General features: G+C 42.2%; 1 long non-coding RNA gene across 1 annotated transcript; it reads right to left on the bottom strand.

Moving 5' to 3' along the window:
* Positions 1-9,883: 9,883 nt before the first annotated feature.
* Positions 9,884-16,185, bottom strand: LOC309338194. Its single transcript, XR_014154793.1, has 3 exons — positions 15,679-16,185; positions 14,765-14,870; positions 9,884-10,384 (listed from the first exon to the last, which is right to left on the bottom strand). It is a non-coding gene; the product is annotated as an uncharacterized lncRNA (long non-coding RNA).
* Between the last annotated feature and the right edge of the window lie 2,531 nt (positions 16,186-18,716).

Raw genomic sequence — 18,716 nt, 5'->3', positions numbered from 1 at the left:
CATTAATGGCCTAGGCATTTTCCTTTTATTTTGCTTGACCATGTATGTTTCTATATTGTGGCATTCTGATGGTCTGAGAGAAAAAAGATCAGTTGCTGGCGCCCTCCCTGTGGAATGCCCTCCCTTCGAATATCAAGAAGATAAAGAACTCCATAACTTTTAGAAAACAACTGAAGGCGGCTCTTTATCGGGAAGTTTTTAATGTTTGAAGTTTTACTATGTTTTATATATGCGGGTGGCGCTGTGGGTTAAAGCCTCAGCGCCTAGGACTTGCCGATTGAAAAGTCGGCGGTTCGAATCCCCGTGGCGGGGTGCGCTCCCGTCGCTCGGTCCCAGCGCCTGCCAACCTAGCAGTTCGAAAGCACGTCAAAGTGCAAGTAGATAAATAGGGACTGCTTACTAGCGGGAAGGTAAACGGCTTTTCTGTGTGCTGCGCTGGCTCGCCAGATGAAGCTTGTCACGCTGGCCACGTGACCCGGAAGTGTCTGCGGACAGCGCTGGCTCCCGGCCTCTAGAGTGAGATGAGCGCACAACCCTAGAGTCTGTCAAGACTGGCCCGTACGGGCAGGGGTACCTTTACCTTTTTATTTACCATATGCTGTAAGCCACCCAGAGTGGCTGGGGAAACCCAGTCAGATGGATGGGGTATAACAACAACAACAACAACAACAACAACAACAACAACAATTATTTCTGTTTTAGTTGCCTGGAGGTAATTAAAGGACTCTAGAGGAGGCATGGGAAACCCAGTGATTACTAACAAGAACTAACTAACTAACTGGCACCCTCCCAGAATTCTATCTTGTGTGACTCATCTGCCTACATTGTAATCAACTTGTGAAAACTAATTCTTTGGCGTTTAATAAAATAAGAGTCAATTGCTAACTCTTGTTTCTACACTATACAGAATGCTAGACTTCAGTACGCAATGTTATACCATGGTATACATGATGATTATGTTTTATAAACAAATCATTACATATAATGCAAAGGGAAACAACAGAATTTGTTGGGGTGGGGGAGGCAAAACAAAAAGCGCATTTAAACATCATTTTTCTCTAGCAGCATTTTCCTTGTCTCACTTGAATAAAGGAGGAACCTTGGTATAAGAATACAAGCAATGCTATAGAGGATTTAGAAAACGAACGCCAATGATACTTTTCAAGTCTTTTTTATTTTGCTATTTTATTGTTCTAAACAGCCTTGGGGGCTCCTTTTTGCAGCTGCAAGGCAGTATAGAAATGTTCACAGATAAAAAGCGAAATCAACAAATGTGTAAGATTAAAGGGTGTGATGTAAAGCTTGAAATGAGCAACTTTTCATTTTCTTTTACCAAGCCAACCTGGCGATTTTCATAAAAGAGATTAGAATGCTACCTTTTGGGGGAAAATTCCCTTTTTTGGTGAGCAGAATGCTCAGCGCAATGACCGACTTTGTTCCTAATTGGGATGCTATCCTTGTAAGTGGTAACATTGGCACCTTTCAAAGGCCCCAAATTCAGCAAAATGCCTAGCAGTGACACAGCTCACTGAAGACAGAGTAGCTGAGTGCCCTAATACAGGGGAACGGATGAGACGGCTTGCTGGCAGAAATAGAGCAAAATGCTTTACTTTGGTAGTGAGGTATTAGGAAACCTGGTGCAGCAAGGGAAATCCCAATGCTTTTCTTCCTGCAGAAATACCTTCCAATCCCTGGATTAACAATCTTGTTTACTATTATACTAGGAGGCAAACCCATTGATCATGTCTGCCATCTATCATACCAGGGAGAGATGTTTGACTGCTGCCTTACATATAAGCCTCATCTCCAAAAGCTTAGCATTTATGTTCAAATGATCGGACTGCTGGTAGGAATGTCGTGAAGTGGTTGTGCATCAATACTGTGTACGTCGGGATGTGCATTAATTTATGCACCTGTTCTTGCATCCCAGTGTAAGGAGCTACACTGAACTTCCCTTGACAATGAAGAGCGCTCTCTGTGCTGTCTACAAGTCCACAGTCAGGCTAGTTTGGTCTGTCATGATTTTGCTGCTTGTCAGGAATTCAAAACCAACCAGCTCGGATTTTTGGGTGGAAACATTTTCTGCAAGTAGTTACTGTTTCCTGGGATATTGGGGCAGGTTTCTTTATTGTGATGTAGGCAGTAGCTTATGATCTTCCAATTATTGATAAAACACATGCTTTCTTGGTACTGGCTGTTTATATTATGCCCAATGCTATTTTTCTAGAAAAAGAAGTCCCAGAACTCACCATGAAGGTCTCAGTGAACATCTCATGAACATTACAATGGCAATGGCGCCCATCTGAGAGGTGCTGGATCTGAGTTCCAATGAGTTCTGGCCGGAAAAAAAGCCCTGATTATACCTAACATTAGACAGAACCACACATTTTCTTCTCTGGAAGCAGATGTGTCATAAATTACCACCCACATATCTATTCAGCTTTCACATACACCTTCCAGAATATGAAACATGTGGGATCGCTCAGTGGTTGCATCAGCCACTCTCGCAATGTGCAGCAATGTGGGGAGCCCAAGGGCCAAACTAGATGTGACATTTCTCACATACTTCGCCCACATTTGTTGTTGTTTAGTCAATTAATCGTGTCTGACTCTTTGTGACCCCATGGACCAGAGCATGCCCGGCACTTCTGTCTTCTACTGCCTCCTGCAGTTTGGTCAAACTCATGCTGGTAACTTCGAGAACACTGTCCAACCATCTTGTCCTCTGTCATCCCCTTCTCCTTGTGCCCTCCATCTTTCCCAACATCAGGGTCTTTTCCAGGGAGTCTTCTCTTCTCACGAGGTGGCCAAAGCATTGGAGCCTCAGCTTTACGATCTGTCCTTCCAGTGAGCACTCAGGGCTGATTTCCTTAAGGTCTGGTCTTCTTGCAGTCCATGGGACTCTCAAGAGTCTCCTCCAACACCATAATTCAAAAGCATCAATTCACATACACCTTCCAGAATATGGAACATGTGGCTCAATGGTTGCATCTGTTTAAAAGTTTTTAGCTGGTGGTATATCTGCATGTAAGTACAAAGCAGACAGGGACCTTTGTGTGCTTTTACCTTTTTGCCCTGCCACATTCCCAATGAGAACTGGACCCCCACCCCCTACCTGCTGTTCACATTGGGGGAAAACCCAAGTTCCTAGCCCTCAGTGTGAAATGGAAAGATGATCTGGTTATCGATCCTACATGTTACTTTGTTACTGCAGTAGTCACCCCACGGTAACTCAAGTGTCATTTTACACATCACATTTAAATGCAGTTAGGATTGCATCCCTAATTACCTATATAAATGACATTTATGGAGCAATCCAAATCGGGGGGTGGCCGTGCTATGAGGATAGCAGGAATGTGTGTGTGAGAGAAATTGGGTCGTCTCTTTCTGCTCTGCATTTTTTAATTTTGAGGTTCCTTTCATTGGAATCAATGCAGGAAGATAAACTAAGCCAGCCCCATGCTTGGTTTGTGCCCGCATTTTGTGTGTCTTACAGGAGGGCAGAAGGTCTACGAATGCACAATCTCTCCCAGCGTACTCCTGAAACCCACAGGATCCTCACCTTTCCCCCCTGTTTGATGTTGAAGTGCCATTGGCTGCCTTTTTGCAGCCTCATGGAGGAGACCTAGCAGGTCAGATCACATTGCCCTCAGAGAAGCAGATGAATAAATCCCGCAGATTCTGGAATGCCCTTCCAGGGGACTATAGGACTGAAGCCTTAGTGTATGAATTTATTAAACTTTACAGGATTGTCGTAGGGATTACAATTAGTGCTTTGAATACTTGAAAACACTAAACAAATGTTAAGTATTATTATTAAATAAGGAAGCGGCCTTATAGAATTAGAATCAGGATTTTGCAGCTTTCAAAATTGCAGGCTGACATTCTATACATGAAAACAGATCGGTTTCAGTTCTACAGCTAACATTAATGCAGTTAAGTATATTCAGAGTATGTGAATGGCAATGACACCAGAAGAAATTCTTATTTCTAGCTCTGGCGATTCCATTGACTTGGGAAGAGTTATCTTGATTTACACCATTGCAGAATCAATGCTAGTCATATCTTCCGTGACTCCCTGGTTGACATCTAGTCTTCAGTAAAAACAATGATAATATTCCTACTGACCTGATAGAGTTTTCACTCCATCTGCCATAAGTGTGTGGTTCACAATATGAGGCTTAGAACTCTATTGTTGTCTCTTTACTTGACGTAAGGGTTATTTGAAATAAAAAGGGAGGGTTATTCTCCAAGCAGACTGATAACACACACACTCTTAAATCAACAGATATTACAGCTATTTGAAAATGTTTCTCGTGATGTAACAAAAATTATTATTCAGGGTTCTGTTTTAGACGAACTGTGAACTAATAGGTTTTTTTAAAAAAGAAAAAATAGTTCACTTGACAGGGAATTGGTAGATTTTCTGTGTAATTTGCTATTCTCCTAAAACTCAGAGCAAATCAAAATGTCAGCCTTGGTTTCAAGTTGTGTGTTGTGTTTGAAAATGGAATTTTTACCACTCCAAATAGCAAAATCTTAATTTCCATTAGGATTTTATGAACTGTCTGATTATACATCAGAATATTCTCACATCACTGAAGGACCTGCTGGTAGTGTACAAGGCAGTAAGATGAGGGAAAGTCAAAAGTAATTATTTGTACTGGGAATGGCATATTTTATTAAATGGTTTATCAGAAAATATAGCCACATTGCATGCTTTTTGCTCCCCAAGGATTTATTTATTTTAAAAGACCATAAATCTCACTTAGTCTTCACGTGCTCCTTTTTATCCATTGAGAATAAATGATAAATGCATGAAGGAAAATAATCAAAATTTCAAACAGAGGTATTGAATAATGAGTATAAAAATTTGTCTAAAATGTATAGAATGTTGTTGGAATGGCATACAAAAGATGAAGAGGTGAAATCAGTAATGATACATTGGGCTAGAGACTTTGGTTATAATATACAATATGATGATTGGACGAAATTATGGAATGAAAGGTTAAAATTTACGGCGTGTACCGCGTTGAAGGAAAATGTAATGAAAATGGTATATAGATGGTACATAACGCCAGTCAAATTAGCTAAAATGTATAAAACATGTAACAAGTGTTGGAAATGTAAAGAAAAAAAGGAACTTTCTATCATATGTGGTGGGAATGCAAAAAGGTGAAAGGCTTCTGGGAAATGATATATAAGGAATTGAAAAAGATGTTGAGATATACATTTGTTAGAAAACTAGAAGCCTTCTTACTAGGATTGGTAGGTAATGAAATTAATAGAAAAGATTGTAAACTTTTCCAATACGCTGTAACAGCTGCAAGAATACTTCTGGCGCAAAGATGGAAGCAGGAAGAAATTCCAACTGTGGAAGAATGGAGAATGAAACTGACTGAATATGCGGAACTGGATAAATTGACTGGGAAGATCCAATATCAGAAAGACCAAAAGTTTATCGAGGACTGGGGGAAATTTACAGATTATCTGAAAAACATATGTGATGCACAGACAACGCTTGTTGGTTTTGAAGAGTCTCTGTGAAAAATTAAGAAATATTGTAAAAAAGAAAGTAGGAGAAAGGAAGAGGAATGGTTAAAGGCAATAATAAGTTCAGAAATGCGTTAACAATAGAAATTTTAATGAAAGATTTGCAGAGAAACTGAGGGAAGTCAAAAATTGATGAATTTGAGAGTTAATATGAGTTGATTGTATAAAAATGTTTGGAAAATGAATAAAAAATTATTATAAAAAAGAGAATAAATGATAAATGCATTCATAATTTGCGTCTTTTATGCACCCTTGCATTCTCTCTAACCTAGTACAGTGGTACCTCAGGTTACATACGCTTCAGGTTACATACGCTTCAGGTTACAGACTCCGCCAACCCAGAAATAGTACGTTGGGTTAAGAACTTTGCTTCAAGATGAGAACAGAAATCGTGCTCTGGCGGTGCAGCAGCAGCAGGAGGCCCCATTAGCTACAGTGGTGCTTCAGGTTAAGAACAGTTTCAGGTTAAGAACGGACCTCCGGAACGAATTAAGTACTTAACCTGAGGTACCACTGTACTGTAAGTTTAGGCCTTGTGTGAGAGTATGTATCTGAGTAAGATGTATATATGGGGTGGACATCATGTTGTTTTAACCACCCTTCTGAGTCTGACCGGATTCATTATTCCTTCAAGAAAGACTAATCACTGAGTGCTGCCAAAATTTCAGCTGAATCATCACATGCAGGTAAATGCAGTTGGAATTGCCAGTTGCAATATGACTCTTGGGGGTGGAAAGTATTGAGGAGAAAGAACAGCACAGCGGTGGAACATTTCCAAGTGTGTGGACTTCTGTATAAAGTGGTTGGAGACTTTATCAACCTTGACCTTCTTGTTAAGCTGAAGACATTGTATAATTAAATAATTCTAAAAATTAGTCAGTAAACCAGAGTAATTAGGGTTGCCACCTTTGTTCTGCCAAAATACAGGACAGGACAGGGTGGGGCAGGGGAGTTGGGGGGCAATTCCTCCCCCCCCCCAATCTGGTGCTGAAGCAACTTCAAATTAACCCATTACAATCTATTTCAGCCTAACAGGATAGCCCCTCTGGAATTTGTCACACATACACATGACTTTGTAAGTCTATCTGTGTGCTTGGCTAACCAGAACTTAAATACATGGCCTTTCATACATCTTTTCAAACACATGCATTTGGAGAGGATTCCTAACCTGGCGCAGAGAAAGAGAGGTGTGGGTGGGACCTGAAATACGGGACAAAATACGGAATACAGTTTTTTACATTGAAATATGTGACAATCCTGTATTATACAGGACAGGACAACTCTCAGTAATCTCCTTCAGTTCCCCCTACAGTCTGAGCTCTGCAGGATAGTAAAACCTTCTACAGATGGGTATACCAACAGGCAGGTATATACATATGGGAGCAGGTGTTCCTTCAGATAGCTAATTCCTGAGTGGTGTAGGTCCTCCACTGTAGGGCATTATGTGCCAACAGAAGCATCTGAAATTTGGCTCAGAAGCAAATTGGAAACCAGTGCATTGCAATAATCCAAGCTTAAGTTACCATTGCCTGGGCTACAATGGTTAGGCTAACCCTGCCCAGAAATGGCATTATCCCTGCCCAGAAATGGCATTAGCTGAAGCTGGTAAAAGGTGCTCTTAGCTGTTAAGGTCATTTGTGCCTTCACCAATGGTTATGCACCCAAGATCACCCCCCCCCAGATTACATTCCTGCTCCTTCAGAGGAGGTCCAGAACAGGTACCCTGCCTAATTCCCAGACCCAGGAATGGTGCAACCCACAATGGTGTCAAGATTGAGTTTTGACTTGTTGGCCCTTGTTCCAGTCCACCACTGTGTCTGAGCAGTAATCAAGGTCCAGTAAAGCCACACCTGTACTTCTCACTTCAAGCTGCTCCTGTTGGAAGAGGGCGAATCTCTTCAACAGAGAATGTACTGGAAATGCCTCACATTCCTTCCTTCGGATCACTTAGCAACAGTCATTAAGTGACTAAGCGTCCTTAGCAGCAGCACTACCTCTATATCTGCCCAATCAGCCTTAGAACATTGCCTCCACATTTTGCTTTCTTTATTGATGTCCGATTGTTGCTGTTTTGAAAAATGAAAGCTGAGTCTGGACCTTTTGTTGCCAGTGCCGGGGGTGGGGTGGGGTGGGATGTATATGAATATGAACTAGAAATTATTCAAAGTACTACTCCCAATCTGAATGTAGTTCATCTTTAGTAAATTTGACAATTACTTTTTGGTATAGTTCAGAATATTTTGAACTAGTTCAGTTGAACTTTGTTCAACTGAACTAGTTCATTCCAAGCACTGGTCATGGGGTGGGTGGCTTCTGATAAGGTAACATAAAAATAAATATGGACAATACTTTTTTAGCATGGACCTTCAAGGCTGGTGTCTTTGGCATTTCTATAGATCCTGCCCATCTCTTTAGAAATTGGTAGTTTCCAGCAGTAATTGTTCAGCCTTATCCCATGTCTATCCACCAATGAAATAAGAGGGCCTTCTCGGTAGTGGCACCCTCCCTGTGGAATGTCCTCCTATCAGATGTCAAGGAGGTGAGTAACTATATAACCTTTAGAAGACATCTGAAGGCAGTCCTGTATAGGGAAGCCTTTAATGTGTAATGTTTTATTGTGCTTTTAATTCTGTTTGGGGTACAAACAACAACAACAACAACAACAACAACAACAACAACAACAACAACAGCAATGTCATGGACCTTCAAGTATTTCTAATAATTCAAATTGCAAGGTGGTCTTACAATTTGATGTAACATTTGCTAAGTAATAGTAAATTGTCCTACATTAGTTGCTTTGTATATATAGAATGCTGCTGTTTGGAGTACTAATGACTGAGTGAAAAACATTAACACACATACAACTGGACATGGTGGCTACACATCCTTTTTGAAAATGTGTTTGGGGCTTTCAGGGGGAAGAGAGAGTAGATTGAGGTTGTTGAATCGCACCAAAGGTAAAGTGCTGTGACGCCATCTTTGCGTAAACTTTCAGGATGCTACAGGAAGGATGTTGTGCTGAAAAGCCTTCCCAGTATCTGCACTGTTGCTCATTTGCAGGCAGCTACTCACTCTACTTTTGGCCAAGTGATCCTGACGCAACCAATAGGGTTTCAAGAAAGAAATCCCAAAGGTTAATCTATCCATTATTATAAATATTTATAAATGGGTTGGATAAATCATACAGTGTAATTATCTACCTAACTAGTCAAGCCATTAGGACATTAAATAGCACAAATCAGAACTCATTTGCTGCATTACTAGATTGATATTGATATGAAACAGCTCAGCAGCAGTGCTCATGAGCATTTACTGTGATTTCAAAATGAGTAGGGAGCCATATAGAAACATTTCCATCGGGGTTCTGCTGCTGCTTTTTATTTAAAGAAAAGTTAGACAGATATGAACGGTCTAATTAAAAACAAACCTGTGAAGACCATAAGTACACCAGTCATCTTGAGACATCTTTGTGGTTTTATGATTGCTGGGGTGTTGTGACACAGAACTGGGGGAAGGGTGAAGATCATGGAATGCATTCCTGTAAGGCTAGTGTCTAGATTTTGGAATGCCAATGGAATGAACTCTCAGCATTGATTTTTGTGGCCCTCTGTTAAATGCATAACCTCCCAAGTGGCCAGAAAAATACGGGACATCCCATTTTTTGTGTCAGATCATGGTGACCATTTTGGGTGCCATGCTCTCTCATGTTCTCGTGCCTCTTTTTGGGGTGGTTCTATCCTTCTGTCTTCACAAAAGCCCTGTAAAACCTTGTAAAGGCTAGTGGATAGGGAGTGACTTTCCCAAGGCTGCCCACTAAACATTGTGGCTGAATGCCAATTTGAACCTCTCTCGCGCCAGGCGTAAGTCTCACACTATAGACAGTACGCTATACTAGTAATACAGTAATATAAACATTTGGGAGCATGACAGATTCTAGAGGTTTCATCAGGTCTGCATGGATCAGATTTAAAATTAGATTAATTCCAAAACTCTAGCAGAGGCCTTCCCAATCAATCCATTTTAACTGGACCCATTCAGAATTGGTGTACTGGATTGGGGAGAGGGGGGAGAGAGAGATGCCTATTTCTAGCCCATTTGCAATTTCCCTTCAAGTCCTTAATTTTTGTATGTGTTCACAAATTTATGTTGGAGCCTCTCAAAAAAAGTAGGTATTGGGTGGCATGTAAAAATGCTGCAGGTGCAAAGAAATGCAATTAAATATATATTAAACAACCAAAGAAAAAGTTGTCTTGTTTATTTACAGAAGGTTACCTACCATTTAAAATTAAATCACCAAGTGGTTTTTTTTTGCTACTGATGCAGCTATCGTATCAAAATCACCACTTCATTTATAAAAATCAGGTTAGACTTACAAAGCAAGACTGATAAAGAACATACACATTAACTTGTAATCACTATCTGTTTATTTGTGCTTCCTGTCCCTCAGAAATGCAACGGCTGTTGCTTAGTGTACCCTCTTTGCAGAAGTTGGAATGTGCTTCTTAGTTTCACTATAAGTAATAAATGTCACGGCGTACGATTTATTGTCCCCTGTCCCCTGCTCCTCCAGGCACAAATGCTTTGCAAAGACACCATCATCACGGGAGGGGTGGCTTTACTTGCACAGAAGACATTTTTACAGTGCTCTCCATTTACCTGGCAGAATCCTTAAGCTCCAGTTTTCACTTAAACCAAGAAAGTGGTGTGAGACTGACAGTGTGGGCACCTACCGTAGCATTGCATCTCCGAGCAGAGGAGAGCCTGCGGGTAGAAGCAGCTGACATCCCCCAGGCAATCTATAACTTTGCCACACAGATCTGAGGCATGAATTCTGAAATAGGCAGGACAAGGTAGACTTGCTAGAGTGCTGTTGTTGTTTTGCTGTTTTACACAAAGCAGAAACATAATTTTTGCAATGACATTTAAATAACAATTATATATGGTTTTTTAAAAAAAATGACAAGAAGCAAACTTTTAAGCAGCATATTTTCCTGCCAGCTCGGCTGGAGATGTCTCTCCTGTCGGCATTGATGGGAGCTGTGCAGACACACCTGGGGCATTAACAAACCCTTTAGAATTGCACATTCTACCTTGATTTCTCTTGAGAGTATTGTCTACCACCAACGTTAGGAATGATGCATTTTCTAAGTTATTTGCTTCCCTGTATCTCAAATGACGAGTTCTAATTTTGGTTCAGCTGTGCCATTCTGCATATCCCATTCCTTGAAGCATAATGTTCATTGCGCACATGTAGATCAAATTATATTTCATACTGTGCCTAAATACATTTACTAGAATGAGATTCAAACAAACGTGTTCTGAGTAATTTTTCTTTCTGTTAGTCCTTTAGCCTAATAATTACCTCGGCTGTTTCATTGTACCTTGCACTCCCTTGCAAATTGGTTTAGTTGAAATTAGTTTTCTATTTCTTTTCTTTTTTGTAAGAGTGGCCTTAAACAATATTTGGCTTTGCCTAATGATATGTACAGAAGACAAGCCTAAGTGGAACATCAGCTGTTTACATCAGCTCTAACAATTAATGCATGTTAATTTTTAATTACACTGATTGTACTACAGGCGGAATGTATGTTTTTTCACAGAACAGATGTACTAGTCAGTTTTGCTGGTGAATATGCATATCGATTAGCTGTGGCCGCTGCCAGCATTTGAGAGACAGCCGGCTTCAAATGTGCTGACAAATAGATGCTTTACAGTCCTGGGGCAAATGGTTATGCATCCAAGCTAGCCATGTTACATTAAAAAGAGGCTTCTGTGAAAGGATGCGAGAGAATCAGGCATGCAATATTTGCAGCAGTGATGGTGTTTTAGGTAGTCCTCCTTGGGTATACCCATATTTGAGGGAAAGACTCTCACAACTTAGAACATAGCATGAGAACATTAGAGCAAAGGCTCACTGAATTGAGTAACCTTCTTCCCAAATTAGTCTACACGCTGTATCCAGGCAGCCCAGAAATGGGTCAGAAAGGGAACAGTCCACCTTGCTATTGCTCCCTAGCAGTTGGTATTCAGTTGGAGACTGCACATGGGCATACGAAAAGCCATTGGTAGACTTGGATGCATCCCTTCTAAAATTGTCTATGGTGAAGCTACCTTATACAGAGGTGAACTACTGGTTCATCCGTAATGTCTGCTTTTAAGGGCACTGACTTTCCAAAGCCCTGCCAGAGTTTTTGCCCCCAGTCTTGCTACCATAGATCTTGTGTGTTGAGGCTTGCAAAAATGAAGCTTTTCAGTAGTAGAGCACGTGCTTTGCATGCAAAAGGTCCCCGGTTCAATCACTGGCATTTGGGCAGGGCTAGGAGACACTTGAAACCAAGGAAAGCAGCTGCCAATCAGTATAGGCCAGAAGTTTTGAACCTTTTTGAGTCCACGGTTCCCTTGACCAACTATATCTTTCTGTGGCAACCCTCTGGAGCTCAGGAGCTCAGTTATGTCACCCCTTGCCTGCAGAGCTGGCAGCCTCTCACCCTTTTTGAATACCCTCCCTTGCGGAGTGTTCCCTCAGCCTCCTCTCCTTGGGAGTCATCTGGGCAGCCACTGCTGCAGCCCCTGGTCTTTGAGCTGCCCTCCTGCCCCAAAGAGAGGTGCCTTCTCACACTGCCCCACAAGGGGTCTGGGACTTGTCTGTCCATTCCCAACGGCAAACTGGCTGTCTGGGCTTCCTCACCCGCTTGCTTTCCTTCCCCAAGGCTGCCTCAGCTCCTGGCAACCAGCACCCCCTGGCCAGCTCTAGAGGCACCATTCATATGTGGAGTTAGTAGCCAAGGCTTCCGCAACAAGTACAGTGGTACCTCTGGTTACAAACTTAATTTGTTCCGGAGGTCCGTTGTTAACCTGAAACTGTTCTTAACCTGAGGTACTACTTTAGCTAATGGGGCCTCCCACTGCCGCCGTGCGATTTCTGTTCTCATCCTGAGGTAAAGTTCTTAACCCGAGGTTAGCAGAATCTGCAAGCCGAAGTGTTTGTAACCTGAGGTGTTTGTAACCCAAGGTACCACTGTAGCTTTACAAGCCTTTGGGAGGCAGAGACACAAGAAGGCATCAGAAGAGGAGGGAAGGACAGAGGGACAGAGGTCATTGTTGCCTGCATCCATCATTCAAGGCACGCCAGGGTGCCACGGCACACTGGATGAAAACCACTGGTATAGACAACACTAAGATAACATGGACCAATGGCCTCAGTTGGTATAAGTCAGATTCTGTTGTTCCTATTGGTTATATGGCTGAGCAAAGGCCCTTTCCCTCATCATTAGGAGAGGCAGTTTTTGACAAGTTTACACCTAAAGTTTTGATTACTGGGCATTAATTTGTGTTTTTAGAAAAATAAAACGTAACAGGTTTGACAAGCTCTCATCTAGAGCTTTGCTCACTGGGCGTTAATTGTTTTTAGAAAATAAAACATAATTATGATCACTAAAATCTGCCATAGTCTTGAGAATTTGATGTATATTAGACTTTAGACTACTAGGCCGAATTCCTTGAGACTATAACAAAGTGTTGAAAAAATCAATAAAACTGCAAACTTCCAATTTGAAAATGGATAGCAATTACTACTTCTTTCAGAAATAGGACTTTTTAGAATATGAAGTGTTTATGTTTTTTATAATAGCCTTCATACTTTTCGGTATGCAGTTGGATATGCAGCATCTTTGATGATGAGTCAGTGGCTATGGCTGCCCAGTGCCATCAGTTGAGGGCAGGGAGGGCAGGGCATAGAAAAATGGAGACGAGAAGTGTCAGCATTCTACAACTGAGTAAAAAAAAGGTACCAGAAATAGAAAATGCCTTTTCACTTGTGGCACCTTGCTTTTGGAATGCCTCACATGAAAACCTGTTTATTTCTCCAGGATATTCTGTCCGAATATTTAGGTGGTTATGCAACTGCTGCAATTTTATAGGGTGTTTTTTTTTTAAAGAGCTGCTGTTTTAATGCTTTTTTTATTTTTTGCTTTGGCTCTTTGCTTTTAATGTTGCTGCATTCCCTGGGTATAAGTGATGCTGAAAGGCAACCCACACATTTCAAAAATAAATAAAGGTGCCTTTCAGCTATAGCAATATGTGTGCATTTTCCTTTGCATTTTTTAAATACAATATACATTGCATTCAGTATATACCGAAAAGAGCCTCCCTTAGATACATTTGTATTAGATATCACCATTTGTTGCCTTCTGCAAAACCTGAAACTCAGCATCACAGACTGAGCTCTGTATCTGTGAACTGGGCTGCAGAGGTGGGCAGATATCTTTCTGTTCAGAATGCAAACAATTTTCTGAACAGGAGTTCGTTGGGACAATAAACATACAGCGTTAGGCGAGACGCACATTTTGTCTCCGTTCAATCTGCTTTTAAAACTGCATGATTTCTGTTGAGGAGCTCCAGCTACATAGGAGGGATGAGTCCACTTTGCAGAGAGACACAGCCCTGTCTATTTATCGGCACAGTTCAAGAATGATACAGAAGTGAGGAGGGGAATGTAAAGGATGCCTTATTAATGGATAATGAAAAGCAGGTATTTGAGAGCTTGCCTGTAATTACCCAGCTGATACTAACACTATTTGTTTTTCTCTTTTAGGGTTTAACTAGATATGATGTGGGAAGTACATGATTAGTATTTCCCTAAAAAAAAGAAAAGGAAAAAAAGATAGCGGTTGCAGGAATTGTAATCTGTTCCAGGACCATGGCACTATCTGCTCAATTTTCCTGATTTTTCCCATTCAAGCTGCCCTGTGTGTGTACCTTACAGGCACTGATATCAGACCTATACATTTTTTCCCCTGTAGGGAAAATAAGCAGCTTCATGTCACGAGCGTGTCTATGTGATTTTAATCAGGAAAACAGTTGGTGGTGGGGCAGAGGAAAGGGTTAAGGCTTTCTTCGCAAGTTATGGCCCTGATTTCCCCCTGCCCTCCCCCATGGCTGCTATTATTCTATTTATTTTTTATTTTTTAAAAACCAAACAAACCCTAAAACACAGAAATCTTTATCACAAACATCTAGTGTTACATCTCATTTGGCTTTTACCATAGTTTAGCTGCTGATATTAGAGGATAATGCTCTTGTGTTGTCTCTTTGCTGGAGATGTGGAATATAATGAAAATTATCACCTATCAGCTCTGATGATGTAGGGTTGTTTCCAGTGGAGCCTTATGCAGTTTCATCCCTGAAGTGTGTGAACATAGTTTGCTATTACCTTGTTTTCGCTTGCATTCAGACTTGCAATTGTATACACAACGCTGCCCTCAACCTTTGACATCCCCAGGGACACGTTGCAGGCAAAATGAAGCACCTTTGAATACCTATTTAGTATAATAGAAGAGTTAAGACCCATTCATTTTAATGGAAGAGTTAATCAATGTGCTGCAAAGCTGGCGGCATTGGAAAGTAGATGTCTGCCTTTCATGAGGGACAAAGCTCCCATCATTGCTGCACCACAGTTAATATTTCGAGGTAGTGTTCTTGATCAAGGAAGCATGCTTTGAAATAAGGAACAGGTGGCTGGCTGGGTGAAAAGCAGAACAGGGCATCTGCACTGCAGAAGGGGGAATTTCATCAAGTACAGGTGACACCTGTTGAAATTTCCTCTTGAGCGTAGTCTCCAAAATCTGAGACTCTGCACCATGTGCCACCATTTTAAGAGCTGTGCTCGGCGAAGTTTTCCTGGTAGCAGCACTCAGGCTATGGAACTCCCTTTAGGACGTCTGTTTCTGTCAGCCATACTTGTCAACTGCCCTGGGAAAACTGGGACATGGTGTCTGCCCACCCCCACCCCACAAGAGTACAGTGGCCATTTGGGGTGCCTTGCTCTAGCCCGATTTCGGGTGAGATCTCACCCCGGGAAGAGCGTTTTTTAGGGTCCATGATCTTGTGTGGTGACCCCAAACCTGCATTTTTGGGTGGCATGCAGGGCAGGGCAGGAAAGGACAAGGTTAGATAAAACAGCAGGCGAGCGCGCTTGGGTGCCTTTGAAGGTGAAGAGTGTTTCCGGAGGCCAACTGTTCTGGGTTGTGAGGCCTGGATAGAAAAGGTTATTGAGGCTTGCCTGGCATGCCCACCCAGAGTTGTGGGGCCTGTGAGCAAATAGGGCAGGAAGGTCTCCCTACGCACCATGCAGTGGGGACCAGGCTTTGGGGCTATGCCTTGTCACAGTCCGTGGAATGGGCAGGGTTTGGCTCTCCTAAGGTCAAAGATAGCTTTCTGCTCTTCTCATTTTCCCTGTAGATAATAGTTTTGAATAAAATGTGGGCCTAGTTCCACCCACCACTTACGCCTAGCCTCTTTATTCCTGAGTCCAGTAGCAAAAGCTTCTATTGGCTCCCTCTATTGACAGATATCTGGAAAAAACAAATAAATGCAATCTGCTTTAGCTTCAATTTGTTTCCTGCAGCAATGTGTGTTTTATACTTACCCAATTTTTAATTTCTTTCACTTGCTGATATTTTAATTGTCTTTGGTTGCAAATCTTATTAAGGTTTTTTTTTTGGGGGGGGGGTTTCTTGCATAGAAATTGTTCTTAAATCAATAGAAATCTTAAAAGACATTGCTGCTCTATTCTACTACCTGTGGCCTCAACCCTCATTTATCATCTTAGCCCCTACACACATCTCCTTTTCAGATGCAGTGCTGTGGGTAAGTGGGTGTGTTGAGGGTGGGGTGGGGGGAAGGGGCAGTGGTGGCATCGACAGACTGGTTCTGAGACAAGGAAGAAGGGCTACCCCTATGCTATTCATATAATCAGTTATCAGTAATCAATATATTCATATATGCTCACACATAATCAGGGCTTACAGTATTTTATAATCCATTTTGAATCAAAGGGAAGCTGTGCCTTAGCTAACTGCATACTGCTTGAAACAGCAAAATTAGGAGCCGACCTTTCCCCTACAAACATCAGTGTACCCTGGACAAGGGGAAGATGTGAATCAGAGATTCTGGTACAAAATCCCCTCAGATACAGGCTAAATTAATCCACAGAACAGGAAGAGCAAAACCACAAAATCTCCAAATTCCCTGTCCTGTCATAACTAGGGGAGAGGTTAGACAGAGCGTCACTGCAAGCATCAGAAAGCAGAACTAGAACTCAGTGCTTGACCAGTGCTTGACCAGGAGCTGGTAGCATGGCAAGAAGCTTGCTAATTGGCTAATTTTTGCTGGCAATATCGTGACTGTCTCATGGTTGTCTCATGATCTATGATTTGCTGTGATCTGCTCAGGTATAAAGACCTCTGGATTTCTGTCAATCGGGGTCCCAGTTCCTTTTGGAAGAGATTCCAAACTGGGTCCTTATTGCCTGGCAATAAACTTCACCTTCTTATTCTCCATTTCTGAGTCTGCCTGATCCTTATTTAACACCAAGCGAGTACCTGCTTACGTTCACGTGCTTCCGCAACAAGTACAGTGGTACCTCTGGTTACAAACTTAATTTGTTCCGGAGGTCCGTTGTTAACCTGAAACTGTTCTTAACCTGAGGTACCACTTTAGCTAATGGGGCCTCCCACTGCCGCCGTGCGATTTCTGTTCTCATCCTGAGGTAAAGTTCTTAACTCGAGGTTAGCAGAATCTGTAAGCCGAAGTGTTTGTAACCTGAGGTGTTTGTAACCCAAGGTACCACTGTTCCTCCAAGTTCCTGGGTTTTTACAGTGTCACTTGTGCCAGACTAACTGCTGGTAAAAATATCACTGTACTGTGGAAACGTAAGCGTGACAATTTCCTTTTGTTTCTGCAAAGCTCCATTTCAGACATGTAACCCTCACTTCAAAGCATTGCAAATCCAATTGTAGCATACTGCACACCCACTAGGTGGCTTGTTGGCCTGCAGAGAGCTGCAGAATAACGTAGAAGAAAATTCCTAAATTCTGTGGGAAAGGTAATTCCCGCTCTTCCCCCATCTGCCTAGAGAGCTGTTTCTCCGAGTAGACTAGCCCAATCTGACCATGCTGCTTGTGTGTCAAAGCTATAAACCAGCAAGGAGAAGTACCCGTGTTCTGTGCACCCGTGCACCCACTGCCCTTCCACACGTTACTATATGCCCATAGCTCTCCATGAGTTGGAGAACGAAGTCTGAATCACAGAGCCTCCGCTCCTCATGGAGTCTTCCAGTGTGATTTTAAATCCCAGTTTCACAGGGTTCCAAACCAGACAGGGAGCTTCTACAAGCAGAAGAGGCTTCTCACTTCAGACTTTGCCCTCCAACTTGTGGGGAGCAACCGGAGAATGTGGGCCAGAGCATAGTACACCTCCACCTGGTGACATGTTCACTCTACCCATGAGCATCACACCCAAATAAGGCTAAGGAAGATGAAGCTGCCCTCCAAGAACCAAGAGACACAGTTGGGTCTAGCAGGGACTGTCACCGTTGTTTTCGATTTCTCTACCGCGAGTAACCAAGAGTTACTAATAGCTGTGGGTCACCTGTTGCTCTATATTCTCAAACACTGGTATAAGAGCTTAGAATATACTGGCCTCGGTCCAGTATACCTGAAGGAGCGTCTCCACCCCCATTGTTCTGCCTGGACACTGAGGTCCAGTGCTGAGGGCCTTCTAGCGGTTCCCTCGCTGCTAGAAGCCAAGCTGCAGGGAACCAGGCAGAGGGCCTTCTTGGTAGTGGCACCTGCCCTGTGGAACGCCCTCCCACCAGATGTCAAAGAGAAAAACAACTACCAGACTTTTAGAAGACATCTGAAGGCAGCCCTGTTTAGGGAAGCTTTTAATGTTTAATAGGTTATTGTATTTTAATATTCTGCTGGAAGCCTCCCAGAGTGGCTGGGGAAACCCAGCCAGATGGACGGGGTATAAATAATAATAATAATAATAAAAATAATAATAATAATAATAATAATAATATGTGTGCTGTGCATTGTATGGAGATTAAAGTCCAATTCACATGTGCTTCCATGAGTTCACTGGAAGTGTGGAGGGTCCACACCCTGCAGGCTCCTGATCCAATACCACTATGTTCTACAGTTCTGTCGCTGACGTTTGGGCAGGATCTCTGAACAGGGATGCCTGGGTGCATGAAGGTTTTGTGAAATTTCACACAATGGCTTACAAAGTTACCTATGACCACGTAGTTGATCCTTAGTAGCAATACATATCTGTTGCAATTTGGTGTGTTTAGATATGAAGTATATCTGGGTTTCTAAACG

The sequence above is a fragment of the Podarcis erhardii genome (genome assembly GCF_964252035.2).
Source record: "Podarcis erhardii genome assembly, chromosome: 1".
Classification (NCBI taxonomy): Eukaryota; Metazoa; Chordata; class Lepidosauria; order Squamata; family Lacertidae; genus Podarcis; species Podarcis erhardii.
Note: the sequence above shows the minus strand (reverse complement) of the source record. Positions and strands in the feature narration are given on the sequence as shown.